This window comes from Syngnathus acus, chromosome 5 (assembly GCF_901709675.1).
Source record: "Syngnathus acus chromosome 5, fSynAcu1.2, whole genome shotgun sequence".
Taxonomy (NCBI): domain Eukaryota; kingdom Metazoa; phylum Chordata; class Actinopteri; order Syngnathiformes; family Syngnathidae; genus Syngnathus; species Syngnathus acus.
In genome coordinates this window covers 5,426,857-5,449,316 of record NC_051091.1, presented here as the reverse complement: position 1 = coordinate 5,449,316, position 22,460 = coordinate 5,426,857, and the positions used below count along the sequence as shown (strand labels likewise).

The 22,460-nt window shown below is 40.5% G+C and overlaps 1 protein-coding gene across 1 annotated transcript in view; it reads right to left on the bottom strand.

Annotated features, from left to right (window-relative positions):
• Nucleotides 1-21,756, bottom strand: part of dlgap4b (discs, large (Drosophila) homolog-associated protein 4b) — a 50,356-nt gene extending 28,600 nt beyond the window's left edge. The window contains 2 exon segments of the mRNA XM_037250934.1: nucleotides 8,261-8,314; nucleotides 21,402-21,756. The gene's annotated coding sequence lies outside the window, so the exon portion shown is untranslated.
• Between the last annotated feature and the right edge of the window lie 704 nt (nucleotides 21,757-22,460).

Here is a 22,460-nt window from a genome sequence, read left to right as displayed (position 1 = left end):
CAGCAAAACCCAGCATGACCTGCAGAGGGGAAAGCTATAAGTGAAAGTGTGACATAATGGATGAATTCCCTGATTGGAAATAAAAATTTAAAAAAAGCCTTTAACCTCATCGGCTGATTAATGAGCAACAATAAGCACTTTTAGTGACCAGATGATGGTGAATCACATGCAGTTGAGAAACATGCTATGACCATCCGCCTCATCACCGAGTCTATTTGTAAATGCACCTGAGCCAAAGTGAGCTCAGTTGCAACTCACGATTGTCTCGTCGTGTCGCAGACTTTGCGCAGGCAAGATGCGTACTCCTCCGCCAAACAGGCAGCACGTCAGCCTCGAGCTTGACGGGATTGTGTTCTTTAACCGCCCACTGAGACTTAACACATCACATTGAAATTGCTAAGCAGAACCCGTAACTACTATTAGCCCTCTTCAAAGCGAATGACAGAGGTGGTTCTTTTGGAGACCGGCTCGGTGGAAGAAAAGCCTCGTCATCTATCAACGACCCACTCGTGTTTTCTCTCGTCGGTGTCGTGAGCGTAATGAGACGTCTCCTCTGCTCTTTGCATTGCTGTGCCATCAAAGTCGGTGGTGGAAGGGGAAAATAGTTTCTCCGCTCTCTGCGTTGTTATTTTGACCCCCGCCTCCTCTCCATCCCCTCGCTTTCACCCTATGCGACTGCAGAAAGCTCTTTAAAGATGCCCAAGGGCTTAACCACTTTAACATTATTACACGAGCATGTCTCACTCAAAGCAATCCCAAGCCAATTGAGAGGCTTACATCTTGACCATGCTAGCTCAGAGGAGAGAAGGTCCCCGCCTGGCCTAGTGACATGACCAAACATCACTTGGTTGAGTCATGCAATCTTATGTAATTCTGTGATTTAAAATGCAGTTTGTTTCAGATAATCTCTGTTTTTAGGAGTCAATGCAGTGCGCAATTAACATTTAGCATTTAATTTGCAGAAGACTTGTGAATTGTATCCTAGCAGCTCCTTGTAAATTGCTGACTGTGCATGCACTGTTTTGACTTGTGAACAAAGACCTTCATTTTTGAAGCAGATGATTATTCGCTAATGCGTCAAACTACCATAGTATAGCGCCAAGGACTTACTCAAAGTCAGATTTTGATTGCCTAAAGTACTGTGGGAGACCTTTATGAATAATTTTCACGAGCTTTACATTATTTGTGCTAATTAATGCAGCAGGAGTTTCACCAAGTCATTTTGAAACTCAGCGTCATTGCGCATTTCTCCAACTTCAATCGGGCATGCAGGCTGTGAACAATTATTGCTTGAAATAATTGGCAAAATTAAAATGCATTTTGCATGAATGTGTGCAAGGACAGCTTTAAAAAAATGCGCACGTCCTTTGATGATGATGACACACGTGTTTCAAAATGGAGGAAACAACAATTGAAGCGCATCGTCGGAGGTTTAAAATGATGGATCTAATCCCTTCCGAAAGAAAACCCAAAAATGAGGCTCAAGAGGGATCTGAAATAATCTGATCATTTTGGGTTATTTCTGCTCTCTGTTATTCATCGGACGTGTTCACAAAATGACAAAAAGAAACAAAGCTCCACCCCAGCTTGTGTTTTACTTGAGCTTTGTGGGTATCAATTGTCTACATCACTGTCAACCCAAATAAATGTATGAACGTCTAATATTAGTCCACAAAACAAACTAATCAATAACTAATTTTGAAATCAGAGACTAGTATTTTTCTTTTTAAATATTAATGGTAATAAAACTTGCTAACAACATCTCTATTAGTGAAGACAATTTGTAATTTTAGCATTGACATAAAGCCGATGCGGAATTTGTCTTAGCGGGCCAAATATAATTACACTGCAGGCCAGATTTGGCCCACAGGCCAGAGTTTGACACCCATAGTCTACATAATGACTTTTTCCAAGATGCTTTAATTCCAATGTCAATGTGCTGACAAAGCAATTCAATAATTGAGAATGTTTTGATCTACTTGTAATCTTTGGGCTGTGTTCAATGGCAGCCATTAATGATGTACCTTGTCCGTGTGGGTGCCAGGATGAGACAGTTTCTTGCATCCTTCTGTTTTTTCAACCCTCCACCCCCACAAGTACAAACAAACTACCTGCTAAGCACAGAAAGTTACATAAACACTAACGCGCTTGTATTATTTGTAAGTGGAGCTCCAAATGGGTTTAGAAAACACGAGGGAATCTCAGGTTTTTAAAATGCTGCCAAAAATACTACCTTGAGGTTCTTCAGCTAGAAGTTCATGTAGAGTTTTGCTTTTCAGATTTTTTTTTTTTGTGAGCTTTGCCATAGTACAGTATGATCAAATATAATCCTACTTAATAATTATTAACTCATTATTTTTTGTATATTATTATAAACTATATTATTATATATTATATATAACATATTTTTGATACAGCCAAATGCTTGCGACTAAATTATAATGCACATGTTTGATGTTCTTATGTCGGCTTGAAGAAATTGCTCGGAAGTCTTCTTTTCATTGAATCAAATATTTTCCGTTTATCTTTTTATACTTTCTCGTGAATACGTAGACGAGAAACAGATCCAGGTTTCCGAAATGTGCCCGCAGCTCTGGCTAATTAAATGTTTTATTTATTACTCGCAAGACCAGATGGGATACTCAACTGACACACAATCACGGCAGGCAGACACACAAGCAGATGTGCAACCCCGTTCCCTCGCTACAGGCCACTGGAATACACGTCTGCACATACAAAATGGCACAATCACGGGCACACGCCACAAAACGCTGCCACCCCATCTTGGCTCACGACGTCATCACTATTTCTATCCACTAAACTCACAGATATGGAGCAGACGGCAGGTGGTTTAAAATCCTGAGCCAGACACGGTCACCCATTACATTTGCGCAAAGTGCACCAGTAGTTATTGCGCTTTACGGCAGCGATGAAACATGAGGCGAGAAAAAAAAAAAGACAATCACAGATGGATGAGACGAGACGCTGGGGCAACAAGAGGAGACCGAGGGGAAGTGGAACAAGGTCAGCTTGATGAGATAGCAACAGCAGGAAGCGATAGAGGAGCATCGAGATGAAAGTGGGATGTGACCCAATGACCTTAGGTGGGCTAGTGTGGATGCTTTGCCAGCACATGGATGAGTAACTTTGTGACATAAAAGCAAGGATAGCCAAAATTAGAGCGCTTTGATACAGCTTTGCACATGGCTCCACACACGCTGCGCTGACGTGTTCATGATGCCAAAGCTCCACTTGTGGCCAGATGACGTGGCCTTAATCTGCCCCGCCAGGGTTTATTTACCATTTTAAACACGTTAGCCCTTTTTGCAAATCGCAGCCACCATGCTATTTGTGCATGGATGTGAGAAGTCTTCACTCTTGTGTTTGAATCGGAATCAGCACACTTGATAATAATATTTAGGGTAGAATTGGAGAGAAGTCTCGTTTGCTCCATTTTATTATTTCAGCGTTATCGAGCATGGCTTTGGACTTTATCTAAATGCTTTACGCCTTAAAGAGGATTAATGGTGCACAGAGGCTTGAAAAGGTATCTTGGCATAGATAGTCTTAATCTCAGAGGAACAACTTCTTCCTCATCCCGAATGGAATAATGGAAAACTAATATACTCCACGGGATTTGTTGTCTATGCAGGCATGATAACAAAAGATATGGAAATTTAATTAAAACGATCCCACAGTAGCTCTGAATTACGTACAAAAGTTGCGAAAATGAGCATATGAGAATTCAGTAATAAAAACCGCGATGAATGCACCACTCCGCATAAACGAAATAAAGTAGAGGATGACAAGTAAAAAAATGTGTAAAGGCCAACTGTTGAATAGAAAGTGATACCAGCTCACTTCCTGCACTTTGAATGAAAATCTCTAAAAATGTTACAAGCATGCTGAGGTTCCAGTAAAGTGAGAGAATATATTCATGCCTTTGTTAGAAGAATATTTCAAATTCAGTAAAGCACATGCAACAGCAGCACGTGGAAATTAGCAGGCTGTCTCAGGCTATTGCACAATACTCAGCTTCTATTTATTTTTATGATTACAATTTATCTTTTATGTTGCAACCATCAGACCGCCCAAAAATTCAGACATGTAAATACAGAATTCGACAATATAATCCATTTTACTTCTAACGACTTGAAGAATATAAATTCACGTGTTTGTTAAATTTCACATCAAATTTTCTCATTTTTGTTCAATTCCGTATCTGATTTCCAAACAAAACGTTAGACGGCAGCAGCAAGTCCGTAGGCTGTTCATCTCAGCCCGGCTTATTTTAGTAATAGGTCCTCATCTGAGGATGACAAAGTGGCTGTGATTTGTCTCATTTTGGGTGTTCCACACGGTCCAATTACTGCTATAATTGAGGCCGACCTTGTTAATTAGCACATACGATAAATTGCTTTTCTGGAAGAGCAGAATGCAAGATGGAGGTGAGAAGGTGAACGTGTGAGATTGGAAAACCTACTCTACCTGGATGTCGGGCTGAGCCAAACATGTGTTATGTTAACGATTTCAAACACTTTCACCCATTTCATGTCTGACAGTCCGATAAGGTCAAGGGTGTCAAACTTATTTTTGTCGTGGTCCACATTGTTGCTATGGCTTCCTGAGCAAGGCCGTTATGGTTGTGAAGTTTGAACCCTTATAAATGTTGAGTGGAACCTCTACTTATGAAGTTAATTGGTTCCGTGGTCGGGTTTGTAAGTAGAAACGTTTGTAAGTAGAAGCAACGTTTCCCATAGGAATCAATGTAAAAGCAAATGATGCGTGCCGGACTATCCTAAAAGTCAAAATCTTTGCCCTATTTTTCCATGTAAAACACAGAAAACCAAAACAACCGTTTTATTTGTGCTTTTTCAAACCTAATAATAATAAAAATAATTTTCGGGTTACATGAATTAACGGCACGTTCCAGAGAATAGGATGGACATTTTCCAGAACATGCACATGATGAGATCATAACGTCTTTTCGATTTGGTGAAGCAAGACGGGACTCATTAGCCGATGATATTTTGGTACTCCCTGTTCTAAGTAACCGTTGTACGTTTTGAAGTTTTGTTAAAGTCACAAGGCAGCTCAAGTGCGACAGCAGCTGTCGTGTTAGTCAGTTAAGACCTTGTGCACACCTACTTGGATTCCACGGTTGTCTGATTGAAGCAAACCTTCCTCTTTCTACAATATTAAAATGGAAATGACGACTCTGTTTCAGTGTTTATCAAGGTCATACAGAAAAAAGGAATGAAAGGTTACTTAACTGGGGGGAAAAAAAAACCTAATTATCAGTCGTGCATAAATAAAACGTGTTAAATTTATGTCATTTTGACCTCTTCTAAATTTGAATAATTTATGTTAGCACATTTCAATCGGAAGATTGTTTCTTTGAGTTCTCTTATGGTGTTGTTTTACATGATTACAAAACAGAGTTAAGGTTCCTAATTACAACTGATCCCTGTTGGCCAAATTATTGAGACCAGCCAGAGAGCTGGTGAAACAATAAAAGAAAATTAAGATCGCAGCGACAATTATTTGTTAACAACCTTTGTGCCCACTGTTAATTTGCAAAGGGCAGCGTGGTTCTATCATGCTGCGATCAAATACGGTAAAGTCCAATGTGATCATTAACGACCCATTATTGTGTCCATCCTACCGACCTTTACATTCCTGTACGTACGTTTCTATCATAATTTGTGACCATTTGTACGCAGAGGTGCAGATCCTTAAAATTTAAGAATCAGACTCGGTTGGTGGAGCACTGGGTAGCACGTCTGCCTCACAGTTCGGAGGGCGCGGGTTCGATTCCACCTCCGGCCCTCCATGTGTGGAGTTTGCATGTTCTCCCTGTGTCCGCGTGGGTTTTCTCTGGGCACTCCGGTTTCCTCCCACATCCCAAAAAACAATGCTTGGTAGGCCAATTGAGCACTCCAAATTGTCCCTAGGTGTGAGTGCGGATGGTTGTTTGTCTCTGTGTGCCCTGCGATTGGCTGGCAACCAGTTCGGGGTGCCCGATGACAGCTGGGATAGGCTCCAGCACGCCCGCGACCCCCGTGTGGACAAAGCGGTACAGAAAATGGATAGATGGATGGACTCGGTTGGCAAAACGAGGCCAAGACATTCCTGCTTTATAGGTTGCGCAACAATAGTGCAGACCTGTCTACTAAAGAAAAGAGAGGAGAGCCAATTCATCGATTGAAAAGGTGCAGAATTGGGAGGGAGAAGCATTTGCGAGAGTGAGATGTCATACCGAGACGTGATGAAAGCTAACGGCTCTTAGATGCGTATACGACTCTTAGATGCGATGTCTTAGCACTTCCTGCTGTCATTACAGATGAATTATGTATTAGGCTTATCAAAGTGATGGCAACAACAAATGGAGACCTAAATGAAAAAAAAAAAACAGCATCAACAGTAAGCATCAGAGTGATACGGTGGACCAAATGTTCTTGTCAGCTGGGTGTCGAGCCCACGTCGTCGCTTAATCTCACTGTGAAATTCAAATTGTCTTCCATGACTGGAAGCTCGGCGGAGCTAAAAATAACAAGAAAAGTAGTTACATGGTGGGAATAGCCATAAATGTCTTGGACGGTAGAAAATGGGAGGGAGCTCATAAATTAATAATTTGAAGTATAAAAATTAGCTCCACACAAGCCATTCATCTTTGTAATGATTCGCACAGAAAATCAGGTAGGAACATTTCTGGCTCTGGTCGTTTGGATTTAATTACAGCCCAATGTGGACGGCTGCTCAAAAATATGAAGGCAGTAGTGTGCAACATAAATCCAAACAATCTCCATGTAAACAATTAGTGCTCGATTGTGATCACGATAGGAATTTTACTTTTGTCTCCATCACATAAATGAGACTCAATTATATGCTCGCAAAAAGCTGCAGTAACAATGGCGGACTCATTAAAATTGAAGCCACATTCACCATCATTTTACCCGGGAAATATATTCAATGTAATCAGACGTTCCTAATAATGACAACAACCGAGTAGGGGAGAACATAATTAGATTTGCTCATATTGTCAAAGAGAAGCAACACAATTCCTTGCTCTGTTCAAACAATTACATTGTGCATTGTAGATCGCTTTCAGCCGTGGGCGAAGAAGTTTGTGTGAAGAGGGTCTTGGTGCAAAACTGTTGCAAAGAGACAACACATCTCACACGGATTTGCCTCGAAGGCTCTACAGAATGTCTTAGCTTCAGGCAACTGGAATGAGGACAATGATATACCCATTTGTATTCTGATTTAATATTGATTTAATTCATTGATTTCATTCATTTAATTTATTAATATTTGATTTAATATTCTCATCGCTAAAAATAGAACCTCAAGTGTTGAGCCAAATACCAAAACACAATAGCTGATTTGTAACTACAGCAAAGTTGACAAAAATGTTTGGGTTTACATTTGATGAAGATTTGTTTTAAGTTGGAACGCAAATGTAGTGACACAAACCAAACAGCAGGCGCTTTAAAAGCTTTTGGCTTGGGGTTGGATTTGTGTCCAATAAGCCATGCAAAGGATTAAAGTATGTTAATGCAATGCCAACACAGAGTGGACACCACACACAGACAAGCACACAAACTAACAAAAGTCTTTGCACACAAACAAAAACGAGTAAAACAAAAATAAAATGAGCCATTATTGGTTCTCAAAAATGTCCGATCATTAATCATATTGAATGACATTGGAAATGATTAGTTGCACTCATGTTGAGAGCAGGCTGCACTTACAGTGAAATTAATCTGGTGTGAAATGATGACCAGTGATGTTCCTCAGGACAGAATACAGAGGACGCCGGTGACGCCGAGCACTGCGACCATGTTCCATGTCCTCTGCAGGCGACATTGCTGCGTAACCAAAAGTGTCCTTTCCCCCAAGTGCTCCTCATCTTGCATTCAAAATATTTACCATCAGATAGATTTTTTTTGTTTTGCCTTTGCAAACAAAAGTCCTGAGAGATTTATTAGGACAAGCCATAGCTTGTATGTATGCATATTCTGTCTGGTGAAGTGTCCCAAAGCCTTCGGGATCCACGCTAGTTCAATCCACACAAGACGAGGTCAAGATGCACCATGTCCCCATGGCCAATGAGCTAATCCCCCTCGGCAATTCTCATATCCTATTCTCCAACACTGAGCTGCCCACTCTCTCATTTGCATGGTCCCGTTCACAGGAGCAAGAGAGAGAGAAAAAAAAAAAACAATAACAGTGTAGATAGAACATCAACACACTCTACCTTATTACTTTGCCGCCCAGGTCAGAGAAGAGCCAATTCAGAGAGGAATAAATCCTGCAACACAAAAGAATCAGTTTTAATCGGCAAAGCAAACACAATGAGAGAAAAAGACATTTTTTCCATCTGGAAAAATTATCAAAACATAATCACTCTGTTTATTTTAATGAGGATTTTTATCGCTACAATGACAGAAAAAGTCTGACGATGTGATCTTAATCAGGATCTGAAATGAAATGCATTAAAATCAATTTCCGGCTCGAGATAGGCCAATTGTACTAACGCGCCGATAACACATTTTAATTACACAACACTGATTAGATTCGAGGCTTTTTTCTGAAGCAGCAAAAAAACCGGAAAGTAAGTGGTATCATTTTTTCCCCACATATATGACCTCATGTTATATGTAGTAGAACATAACATAAAGGCAGTTTATTCTTAGCGAGGAAGCTGACGTTATATTAACCAACAATGTGTAGAAATATGCCAACTTGACACGTCCCAGATTACGACAAGAACTCAAGAGGCATTAATTTACGACAACAAGCTCTTTGCCAGGAAACTGCGTTCCTCGAGACAATCAATAAAATCACTTGGGGCAACCGACCTGAGTAACGCTGATTAAATTGTTTGGTTTATTGAAGCAGCAATCAAACACAAGAATGGACTTTTGTTCTCGCCTGATGATACCAGATTGGGTGCCACTGAGCTGAGCTGATCACAACCGACCGTTACCTGACCTCCGCTTGATGAGAGGAACCCGACCTCACTGGAGGTTTGCCGGCTCTCGTCATCCTGGCCACATTTTGGATTTTGCCGCTGAGGTTCATCTTTCACGAGCGTGAGGTCATTTCAAGTTGGCCACAGAGAATTTTCTCTCTCATGGTCTGATGTGTGTGCCTTTATAAATCATGTCTATTAAACTGAATTTATCACAAGCGGATTCCAATTAAGAAAGAGTAACAGCCAAAGGATGAGTAGTAAAAACTGCTACATGGCAAAAGTTTTATCATATAAATTTTATTATAATAATAATGAATTGGTTGGTGCGCCCTACGACTCCCTCGGATAGTTTAAGATTTAAAATCGACACGCATAAAAACACTTTCGGTTCATCTGGCAAACTTGTCTTTGTGGCGTAAAAGCCGAGGTTCAATAATGTCAATAATATATTGATCCTTGAAAGGGCACATATGTTTATGTGTTGTGAAATTCCCTTGACATTCTCTTTGGGACTGCTTGAATGTCAACCCCGGGGCGGAGGTGGCTGCTCTGTTAACAAATGGAATCGAAATAAGATTCTTTTTTCAGTTTTCTTCGTTGTTGCTAGCAAACACTGCTAAGATTCCATCAACTGTTGGACTTCAGCTTCATAAACTAACATAAATAGATGTACAGGGAAAAATAAAGATGAACAGAAAAGTGGGCTGCAAGAGGCTGTTGCTCAACATCATGCTCCACTTTTTGCCTCCTATAAGTTTTAGTTATGGCACACTAAACTCCTTTAACGTTCTCAAAGTGCACCACAGTTACACATACTTGCTCCTGAATTAAATGTTAGGGCAAAAGAAACGGCGGATTAACACTGATATATTTTTTAAAGAGCTGAACAAATTTTGGCACGGCAAATTTTACCCGGTTGCTTGATCTATGGAGTCATGTATAATCCCAACATTATCATTGGAGGCCTTCTACGTTCTCCGTCGATCTGTCCTCCTTGTCAGGCTGACAACCCCTAATAATCCCTAATTGTGTCAACGGCCGTCGTCGTAGCAACAGCCTGTGACAACAAGGGATGAGAGAGGACCAAAAGGGACAAAATGTCTCTGTCACAAATGCAAAGCTAATATGGTGACATGTATTCTCTAAATACAAAAACAGCAAATTTGTCTCCTGCCATCAACTAATTTTCCACTTAGCCATTTTCTGTTGGATTATTTCTCCCTTTCCACGTCCCCCTTTGCTTCTTTCGTGAGTATTGGAACACGACTCTCCTTCCTCCGCCTACCAGGCTTCTCCGTCAACACCTCCCCTGGGCTCAGAGCAGACCCCACAGGAGCAAGAGCACTAAAATATTGATTGAAGCCCGATGAAGGCGACCGCCAGCACACTCCGAGGGGGTTAAAGGGGGGGGGGGGCATCCGGGACGGCTGCCAGGAGGAGTTTGCGCTAAGTGAGAAGGATGGATGTCATTTGCTTGGCAGACGGAAGTGAAATGATGCAGTGTGTACGCTTCCCATGTACTGCGCCATGAGTTTGTCTTCATCCCAACGGCAGCCAACGCTGTTTATTATACAGCCCTCCCCTGTGCTTCGGTGCCCTTCTTCTGCTTTCGACGCTCCTCTTTCATCTCTTTTTCCCTCGCATCTGAACATTTCCCCCAACCTCCACTCTCTCTCTTGGAATGTAACAGTTTTACCAAAGTGTGCAGCTAACTTGTGATTTTCCTGATTGAATTTCTTTGGTATTGGCTGACTTTTTTGCTCTCTTTTGAAGGTGAATTTGCAGAGGATAAGAATTGCCATGGAGACGACAATCTTGCTCTGAGATGTTCATGAAAAGATCGTATATGGGGAGGGCCCACATACACGTTTACACGCACAAAATATAATGTCCGTCTTCCTGATTCCTGAGCACTCTGGTTGAAATGATTATAATACTGGCTCATTTTGATCTATTTTCTTCATGAACCACTTATGCCTATTTCGTGCCATTTCGTGCTTGAAAAAAGAATCACTTCCATTTTGACTGATTAAGTAGAAATGAATTCTCATTCAGATTTAAGTCATCAGTTGAAAGTCCTGTCCTCAAATCAATAACTCAAGTAAAAGCTCGCACTAGCAACCCGTGTTGGCAAATAATCCACAGTTGGAATAATAAATTAACAAGATGCTTTTAAAAGCATCTTCAAGTAATAGTAATTGCTACTCTTGCAGCAAACTGCTTCATTAAAACTAACCTTAATCATAATAATTGCATGTAAAAGTTTGAATTTCACCACACCGGTTTCAATCGCCGAGAAAAATTTGCATTTCTTTCTTCTGTGTCTTAACATTGACTTGCATTAAATGGGTGTGCAGTATAATACTAAAAATGCCATCCCATTGAAAACACAACCTAACCCATCTCACCATTTTCTATCCAGCTTATCCCCGTTCAAGGTCAGAAGGAGCTCAAGACTATCCCAGCTGACGTTTGCTGATAAGAATACTACAACTTGGATCAGTTTTATTTAATTACGGGGTACATATGGAGGCAGACGAGATTTCTTTCGTGTTCATGCGGTGAGCTGGGATTGAACTCACAATGGAAGTCGTTTGAGTGAACCGCGGCACTCACGGTGGCTTCTAACAAAGTATTTCATGTTCATAAAAAACTATTGACGTGCCTCTGGTAACAAATGTCAGAGTTGTGGTTAATTACACCTGAGACATAAAAACAATAGAATTTTTGTCATTTAGTCATTCAACCTTCAACCTAAAATTATTATCAAATGTTTCCTTTTATAAAGTAGAATAGACGCATTAATAAAGAAAATGGCCGTTTTTAACACAAATGATTGAGTGACAGGTCTCCCATGGCTCTGCTATTGCCTTTGTTTTTATTTTCCCCTCATGGTACACATAAATAACAACACTCGTTATATTTAGACTTCCAAAACCCTGAGGGCAGAAACTTCAAAAAAAGGCCATCGCTAATGCAAATTTCTTGGCATTTTACATGATGCAACACACCCCAGGCATAGCCTAGCTTGTGATTTGTTTTCTTATTCTGTTTTATCTGTGTATGTGATCTGAATAAACTTGATTCAAAACCATATTGTTTCACCGCGTGTAATATTTGTTATGCAGACAAATCAAAAGAGCAAGAAATGATTGTTGGTGACGTGCATACACAATGAAACAATAGAATATTGTGCTATGGAGATAACTTTTCAGATCCACAAACAAAGAAATGTTTCTTCCCGAGCAAATGCTTGTGGCTTTGAGCCGTTGAGGAGGGAAAATGCAATCAGGCTTGCAATGCGTCACTCACATAGCCGTAGGCGGAGATAATCACAGCTGCCTGTCAAAATTAGGGCCATGCAACTTTCTCCAGGCGTTGATTCAAAATGTATGTAGATGTGTAACATTTCGGCTTAAATGAGAATCTTTGTTAGTGAGCCTCTCAGCTCGTGTCCTGTAAATGCCACCATGGAGGGAGAAAGTGCATCAGGTTGTCAACTGCTGCAGTTCGCTATATCACTTACACTCAATTAGCCTGCACTTCTTCTTTGGAACCAGACAGGAAACCCAAAGAGCGAGCATCATTTTTGTGTTTACATGAAATCTGACGTTAATAAATCAAAGGGAAAAGTATGGAACTTTTCCATCTGTTCCAAAACCAGGCTCCACTCATTAAATACTAGCAAACAAGTTATGCGAGTAAACAAATATTTTCTTTTAAAAAACCCCCAATAATAATAGGTTGACTATGCACCAGTAATTTCTGGTAACCTTAACACTGCCATGTTTTTTTTTTTAGCCAACTCAATCCTGTAGATCAGGGGTGTCAAACTCATTTTTTTTCACGGACCGCATTGTAGTCATAGCTTCTTTCGGAGGGCCATTATGACAGTCAACCCAAAGAAATGTATGAGCACCTCATATTATATACAGTAAAAGCTACAAAACAAACTGACAAATAAATCGTTTTCAAATCAGACGAGTAAAAACTGGTCAAATATTAAAAAAAAAAAAAGATATTAAAAGTGAAGACAATTTGCAATTCTAGTAATGACACACGAATTTGATGCACAAATTGTCTTCGCGGGCCACATAAAATGATGTGGCAGGCCGTATCTGGCCCCCGGGCCTTGAGTTAGACACCTGTGCTGCAGATACACTGATAGCTATGCTGACATAGTTAAGCTCTCAAGAGGGTAAAAGGCAGGAAAATGCGAAGTAGCTTTGTCTCTGCAGGAAGCTCCTCAGATGTCACGGCTGGCACACAGCTGCATGCGACAAACAGACAAAGCTGGCCTTGCGTAGCAAATTTTGCTTCGTCTTGCCGATTTTTTTTTTCCTGCTGTATATGTGCTTCAGCAAAAAATAATTTCCTGCTTTACATAAATTAGCAACTAGTTACATGAGCACAGTTCAGGTTTAGTGTAAATTCAGGGCAGTTTTGATCAAAGCATTCACTGCTAGTCCAGTTAAAGCGGAATTTAGACGTCTTTAGCCGTCAATGGCGGTAAAGGAGTTAATAAAAATGAGCCAGAAATGAGATATGACCTTCGCTTATCCCGCCTGAGTGTCTCGCCTGCGTTATATCACTCAGTTGCAAGCATTGACTAATTAATATGGGCAATCATCTCGTCCTGTACACTCACATGCGACAATATGACGCTAACATGATATGTCGCTACCGCATGACTGTACCTGATGAGCTGAATCACGTTGACTCACAGGCTTACAACACAAGTTCGGTAATGAAGACTTGGCATGACCTCCCCGTGATCTCTCTGTTGTGGCTACAAGGATCCAGCTGGTGTGCAACATTTGTAGGAATGGTGTCGATCGGGGAAAAACATTTGAAAATAAGCCTTTACTACCGCAAAGTTTTATTTCATTGTCGTGGAAACAAAACCATTGTAAACCCAAAACCGACCACACATGCTTCTCCTCACTTTGCTGCAGCACACTATTTTCTCAGTCTCTGTCTAAATAAAATTGATCTTCCTACCAGGCTCTGACATAATTACGGGAAACCGTTATTCTTCCCCATTGTTGCTTTCCGACTGCCTTGAACGGAAGCGAGTAAAACTGAGCTGGTATTGTGCCGTGCAAATGCAAAGACCTAAGTGTTTGTGACTGCTGCATTCAGAATCAAATGCCCCCTCTCCCGTCACAGTTTGCATTATCAGTTCGCCACGGCTTCGCTTCAAGGTCAAGGTCAGACATGCAACTTGATTTAAATGAAGTCTTGGCTGGCAGCCGACCACTTAACATCTTTATGTGCTTATGTGATTTTTGAAAAAAAATAAAACAAACAAACTTACTCCAAGAATGAATTAAAACGAACTGAATTTAAAAACTCAAACTTTGATAAGTCTGTCACTCAGAAATGTTACCATTGACTCCGTTTTGACCAAGTTGCCTTTTTCAGCATTCAGAGACTTCTCCAACAAGTGTAGTCCATCAGTGCTTTAACCGAAGTCCGCTGTTATCGCACAGCATGGGCAACCCCAGAAGGATTAAGCGCCAATCCCTCTTAAATCTGCCCTCCTCATAAAAACCGTGACACAAGCTCTTGCAGGGATACTGTCGTTGCAGCACAAACATTCATAATAATACCAACAGGCACTGTCAGGGCCTCATCACAATCTACTATCAGCGGCCTAACTCCGCTAGCTAGCTCTAGCCTAGGGTTCAAATGTCACAGCAATTTGCTAATCCTGTTGCTGACATCCCGCTGGGAAGTTAAGAACATTTTCTCTTGTTATGGAATCTGCTTTCCTCAATTCGGTTCCTCTTTAATTGTAGTCATATGCTTCTCAATTAATCAAAGTGATGTCGATTTAATAAAGTGTCTGACTGGCAGCTACCCACAGTGTTATCGGAATGCATTAACTCATTAAATCTCTTTCTTTACGTACCCATTATCAAGTCAAATTGTCAAAATATGCATGCGACAGCCAATGCAAAGTTTGATGGATGCTAAACCAGTTAAGACATGGGAGGGGCAAAAAAAAGAATGAATTATGTCCAGATAAAAATAGAATCTGACCTTAAAGCACCTTGACAATAGCTTACTTAGGACAGAGCATGGATTTTCGCGAGTGAAAACATTCAGCTAAAAGTAATCCACGTTAAAAGGCGCCCTATCTGTCAAAGTGGGGCAAAAAGCTTCAAGAGCGCAGCTCTCATTAGCTTGTGAGTCACTGCGACTCTCCGAGTTTCCTTTTAGATTCTTGTTATACCGACTTCTCTTTCAATCTTAAAACTACAGATGAACAACATTGTTCTCTGTCTTTAAAAAAAAAAAAAAGGAAACATTGCTTTTATCATTCATCCTTCAACACTCCCATTTGCTCTGACAGCGGCTCAGGCAACGAGGTCGGCATTTGGCCTATTTATTAAAGCATGAGGAACTCTGGACCTAGATTTGCTCTGTCATTTTAGAACATCAAGGACTGGCCTAAATCACATATAGGTGACTTTCCAAAAGCATCAAGCAGGAAAGCACATCAAGTACTTGGCTGAAAGGGGCGGAGTTACATAGAGCATGCGCTGTGTTGTACCTTTCCTTTTATAAGGTCAAGTGAGCTTTTCTATTAAATATGCATGAACTTGTGTGACCAATGAACGAGCTGGAATAAGTGCTAACAAGGTCAAACATTTTAACAGCATTTTTTGGTGTGCAGATGGCTCTAATCCACAGATTGAAGTGTGTTTACAATACAAGTGCACATCGTGTACTGATTATGACCTTGTTCCCAAAAAACAACCTGTCAACAAATGTTAACATAAAGTGAGGTACACAAACCGAAATGTGAGACCCAGACAACGCAAAAAAAAAAAAAATCACAATATATTTTCTAACTATTCTTATAGTGTCGTGTTATTGAACCGAGGATGAAATTTACTCCATTTTTGAGACTTGTCTTGCTGTGTTTTCGTTGTATTGCTGCTGTGATTTCATCCTAATACTTTCATCTGATGCAGGCACATTCTTCTACAGCTACAGCCGGAATTACTTATTCCAACGGTGCCGTGGCAAACCGAAATAAAACATTCAGTGGAAATGTGGCTTTTGGAAATGCAGCATTCCAGTAGGGGATTTGAAATGTTAATCTTGTTAACTGTAAATACGCAAAGAGTGAATTAGGATTGTCGTACATTGAAATTTGGGCTATCTTCTGAAACCTTCTGTCCTTGACGGTAAAAATATGCTCACAATATGCACACAGGCAACAAAGAGCAGTCCATTTTGTCCCCTTGACAAAGTGACACTCGGGAGGTGCTTGACAGAAAGAGACATCTACTATTCACAACAAGGACAAAAGGACACAGTTACTTTTCTTTTTACTATTTTGAGATTTTACATTACTATAGTGGAATGGTGAGTAGAGCACAGTCATTCATTGAAATGGCAACTTTGCTTCGAAACCATTTTTCTTATGCATAAACAAATATGAACTTTCATGAATTCATTTTGATCCTCCTGCTAATGGCATTAACTCATGTGGGCCACACACAAGCCATTGATATGCCTGTAAGCCAACATATACTCTACGATGAGCAGAAGAAAATCAGGTCAATGGCATTAAATATGAACGTTACACAGCATAATGCAGCAACAAAGAATATGGACACGACCGACACGAGATTATAGTAATGGATATTATATATATTATTTTCATCATCCCATTCAAATGGGTTTCTGCATCTAAATGATCAATAAAGCTGATTTCTGTGTAAGCTACTGGGGTGGAATATTTCAGTGTCATATGTCATTTCATAAGCAGGGGAAAGTATGACAGCTCAGAGAATTGCATGTCTGTTTAAAAAGAAAAACAGTATGGAGAAGAGTTGAAATTTATAATTTTCACAAGAATTGAAATGTATTATTTTCACTAGAACTACAATGCAATCAGTTAAACGGGCCATTTTGTAATTTGAGCACGCTCACCGTAAAATCACACACAGAGTAATTAACTCCCCGATGTTTCACTCGACCACAAAGAAGCAACATACACTTGTCACAGGAGGAAATATTCATTCAGAGGAAACGGTCATTTAGACTATATTAGGTGTCCATGCTGTACACACTGTGCTATTTATGCAACAGAACAATCATATGCAATCTAAACACTCTTGTTTTTTTTCACTCAGGCGAGCAAGCCGTTCTTCAAAGCTTGTGCAAAGTGCAATCAAGTTAGTCATGACTCCCAGTGAGAATGAGCAAGAAAGGTAAGAAGGAATTAGCGCTGCAAATCCAGGTTACAGTATAGAGTGTGTGTGTGTGTTCATGTGTTGTACCATTAGTTGAAATAGTTACTTTGAAATCGAGAGTGTTTCAATCATTCCATTTCAACGGTCCCATTTTGTAGGTGTAATGAAAATGACCCCAAAGCAAAAAGAGCAGGACATCAAGTCATGTCCCTCTGAAGGTACAGTCACAGTAGCAATCCTTCTTTGTGGAGCCATTAGGAGGCCTACTTCTGTGTTTTTAATTTATTATGAATGATAATCCTATGATGATGAACTACTGCATATTAGATTAGAACATTGTCAAATTCTATGTCATTGGCAATATCATCCAAATGAGATACGTATTCTAAGGTGAACTTTGAGAATGGCCTGCAACTGTCTAAAAACAAACTATAAAAGCAGACTGACATTTCGTCGTCGATTATATAGTCGATTGATGTTGATTCATAATAAATGCCATACCTACCTAATCATTATTTTTGTGAATCACCCAACATTTCATCAATATTAATTTTATCTTCCAGCTTTGCAGAATTCTTAGCACCTTCCTGACATTCGCCTCTTTCTCTCCATGGGCCTGTGCCTGGAACATGCTGATTGAGTGAATTGACAGTTTGATCTCTCCTCATTGAGAGACATCTTCTCATTCCAGCCGCGCTCTCATCATTACGTTAAGCAAAGGTGCTCTGCGCCAGGGACAAGAGGTTTGCTCACTCTGCTGGCGATCAGTCGTTGTGGAGAGGCGAAGGATTAGGATCAATGAGGAAAAAGTCGGCGAGAGTGTTCTGCATCTTAATGCGAGGCACCGTGTGGAACAGCCTTGCTGTGAGGGTGCGTTGGCTAAGCCAGCTGAAGTGATGTGCGCCTCCACGGATAGAGAGGGCAAAGCTCGACAAGACACGAAAAACATCCCGAGTGCACTGAAATAGACAGAGGACAGATTTTCTTAATTCTGAACGACACTTTTATAACAAGTCCCTTGATGGGGGGCAATAAAAATTTACAAGCAAAAGAGTTTGCTAGTTTGTTATCAAATAGGCTCACAGTTAGCTTAGTGTCTTCTAATTCCTCTTTTACTCTTGCTTCTTATTATTCATAACGACAGTTTTTGCTTCGATGCATTCTGGAATGAAGAGTAACAGGCGATGATAAAAAGTAATACAAAGAGCTAATGAGAAAGAAAGGCAGCACAGACTACAACTAGATCATTTTCAAGAATTACAAAATGAATTATGACATCTCATTTAAAAGTCATTGTTTTCAGTCAGTCCAATTGTTATAATGGCAATCACGGCCGTGTTACTCAAAATGGACCATTTTCTTCTCCACTGAGCATAATCTCGTCGACTATTTGTGATCCCTACATGCTTATTTATGACCGCAAATTGGTAAACAGAACAAATATTCTCTCCATATTTTTCCCAATTTCAGTGTTGCTGATTAAACACAGCTACTTTGGAAAGCCAATAAGACGAGTGTGATCAAACTGCAAACGCACTTGCGAGCGAATACAAAGATGCTGTGGTCTGGTTCTATAAAAAGTTCTTCCAAAAAAATAAAGAAAAGGTGCAGATTTTGTCTCTCCAAAAAACACAGTGCTCCAACCCAAGGGAGGGCAACATCTGTAGCTCTCCAGGAAGGCGCTTTAAAAATAGACATCTGCTACCTTTTTTTTGTCACTTTTTTCTGACTAGAGTGTGTTTCTTTATTACGCTAGTATATAACTTACTATATTTTAAAAAAATCCTTTAGAAAGCCACAGAAAGGCTGTGTGATTGAACGGCTATTATTCAGTGAGAATTCCACACAATGCTGTCACCAGAGGCCCTCTGATGGAATCTCGTCCCCGAGTGACCGAGCATCACTATGCCACCGCTTTAGATATTAAATATAGGGGGGCCCTATACATTATTAAATGACCCTGTGGGATATATATGTCGCTTCCGTCTTAACTTTGTCAGGCCACAAATAAAAAAAGAAAATGGAATATGCCGCCCTTGAATCCCCACTTACACGCCCGCGGTTTTAATATGAGCCATTTGTCTTACTGTCTACATAATACGTGATATGAAAGAGGTGAAATGCAAATCTCCATAACCGACAATAGGAAATACAGATGCAGCGCTTCCCTCCCTCTTTGCCTTAAGATGCCACAAAAGTCAAAATCATCACAAAGTGAAGATTTCATGCAGTGATATTCACACGTGATCCAATGTTGAGGCCCAAAAGGTTATTGTGGACCACGGAATGCTCCGACAGTAGCACACACCAAGAAATCGGACACAAGGGAATATTACATGACCAAAGCTATGCATGCATACAGTGTGGAGGGTTCAAGCTAGACATGGCTGCAGGCCTTTGTACGTCTTTGTGTGCGTGCGACGGAGACGAGCAATGGAGGGCAGAGTGCTGGTTGGAGTGACGAGATGTGATGAGACACAGTTTGTGAGTGCAGAGAGAGAGAGACAAAGAGAGAAAAATGGATGAGTGAGTGAGAACAAGAGAGCCAAGATAGACCTAAATATCTCTGAGTAAGCATAACCTACAATGTTCTTGTCTTCCTGTTTTGGGAGGGAGGCCGGGTGGGGGGGTTGCTTTTCAGGTCACTCCAAAAACTGTGCTAATATGCAAGCTAGTCCTGAATCCATTGTTAATTTGATGGCATGGAAGTTGGTGCTGGATTTGAAAGGATCCAGCTTTTGTAGTGCATACAAGTGTTTTGTGTTATCTATTCAGACATGTGGACTCATTCTAAAGAGCAGATTTAGTTCATAACAAGGGCCTAAAGGTGTTGCCTTGACAGTTTGTGAAATTAAAACATCCTCCTTGGATGCTCCAGTTGCTTCGTAGCAGCCATTTTTCATTTAAAATATAGAATGTTTATTGTAGCTACACTACAGTGGCTATAATGTTGTCTTGAGCTAGATACCGTAATTCTTCAAATAGCGGCTGCCTCTATTATTTGTTAAAGCGCCTCAATTAGCATCTTGGGTACATCATCAACCCCAAAGAGAAAAAAAGTCATTTGTTCACTTAACTGCTGAGCCCATTTGCTTTGTGTTGCAAACCAAAACAGCAGGACCAAAGTACAGTGTAATGACAATTGGCCTTCTAGTAAACTGTGACCTTATTTCCATCCTTCAATTCGCCATCATTTTTGTTTCGTTTTAGATTTACAATCCCTCACTCATCTACAGTTCAATTCAAACATGCCCACCCAGCCACTATTTGAGGAAGTATGGCGAGTTGTTTTTGTCATTATTATTGTGCCCATCTGGTTGAATGGGTCCTGCTGGTCCCATGCCTATTTAGAGATGTGTCAATCAATACAGCAATTCTTTTCCTTGGTGGCCAAGAACCAGACAGCCAATAATCTTTTACATTTTGGTTTCACTTGAGCAGCTTCATAGCAGTATATTTAACTCAAGTACATGAAAATACCCTTTATGACACGGATGTGGTTTGTGTCGCATATAAACATACATGCTAGTTTGCACTGATGAAGTTGATATGACCTTCTGCTATTTACATATACGTACAAGCCTTTAAATAAAAAAAAGTCAGAATCATAACGAAGAATTAAGTACCATGACGTTTCATAAATTACAAAAACTAGGATAGTTGAGAGAATATATGAATTATTATTATTAGATTAGGTCTGTTTCATTGCTGCTAAACGTACACCAGCCATATATTAGGTACACTTTTACAATTTAATATAATGAAACAAGAGCTGTACAAAAAAAGTTGGTAAAAATAATGCTTACTTTTGGATCGCGCACTCTCTTAGTAAAGTCGATGTTTAATTAATAAGTGGTTGTCGTTCCGTGCGGCGCACAATAGAACTGCATCATAATGGAACCGGTTTCTAATGCGTACTTTGGTTAAATCATCAATTTGAGCAAATCCATCATTTTTGACACATCAGCATCTCTTGTATGTGCGTCTGTGTGAGTAGCAATTGTTTGATTAAACAAACAGCCGTACATCATTTGGCACAAATAGAATTGTCCTTAAAGCGCTCATATTTTGAAAATCGGGGTCTACAGCGCAGTTGGCATTGAGTCCAGATTTGACTTCGTTGATGAGTCACATTTGTTAGGCATCTCAACGCAACATTTCCTTTAGTATTTATTTGTGTTGGAGTTGACGGCAACAACAGTTTTTACCTTGCCTTGAAGCCGAGCTCTCCTCTGCTACGCTTGAGCGACGGCGAGCACAATCAGCAGCTTCTATCCATGCACCGCAAATAACTTCCCAAGACACGAAAATGAACGGCGGCCGCTTTAGGGCGAAAATCAGCATTTGTCCTTTTTGGGGAGGAAAAGACGACAGAGCCGCTCCACAGCCAAACGACTCCTCCACTGGCGACCGCGCAGTGAGGCGGAGAGAATGAGTGATAAATGCGTGCTTGGATGAAGAAGAGGGTGAGGAGATGGAGAGAAGAGGAGAGGAGAGGAGAGGAGGACTGCCTGCCTCTGTGTGTCACGCAGGATGCTGCTGCTGCAGACTAATAACCGAGGGGAGACAGAGAAAAAGAGAGCAAGAGACCTTTAACAAACGCGGAGTGCTACTATTTCCGGGGCTTGGGACACCCTTACTCATGCTGATTCAAAAAGAAACAAATAAAAAAAGAAGAAAAAAAATACACATATAGGCAGCATGGAGGTATAGTAGTCTATGGTGGAGTTTAATTTGGATTGAGCCAAGATATATTTAAATAAATAAGTCTCACAGCCACTGCAAAAGAATATTTTAAAAGTAAATATGCATATTTATGCATTCTGACATCTGGTAGAAGAGCACTTATTGTTCTGACTGTCACTCTGCTTTCAAATGTTCAAAACAAGCCAACAACACCCAGAAACAGTATCCAGCACCGTGGACAGCTCTCTCTGCAGACGATCAAGGGCAGCCAGCCACTGCCATCTTCCTTTTATCATGCCAGTCAATCTAAGTTCATTTTGGGACAGACTGATAAAAACAAGTTACTTACTAGGCTCCTTGAAGGCACAAAACATATAAAGCATCTATTGAATGAAAAAAAAAAAAGAAAGGTGTATGAAAGTCACTGCAGCACCAGAAAAGTTTTTGTCGTGATTGCAGCCAAATGGCAGTTTTTGTCCTTTGTGAGCCCTGTCATGATTGCTAGCTGAGGCCCAGGGTGAAAATACACAAGTGATGTATTTCTCCAAAGGTCACCATTCATTTTGATGCTGCACACACTA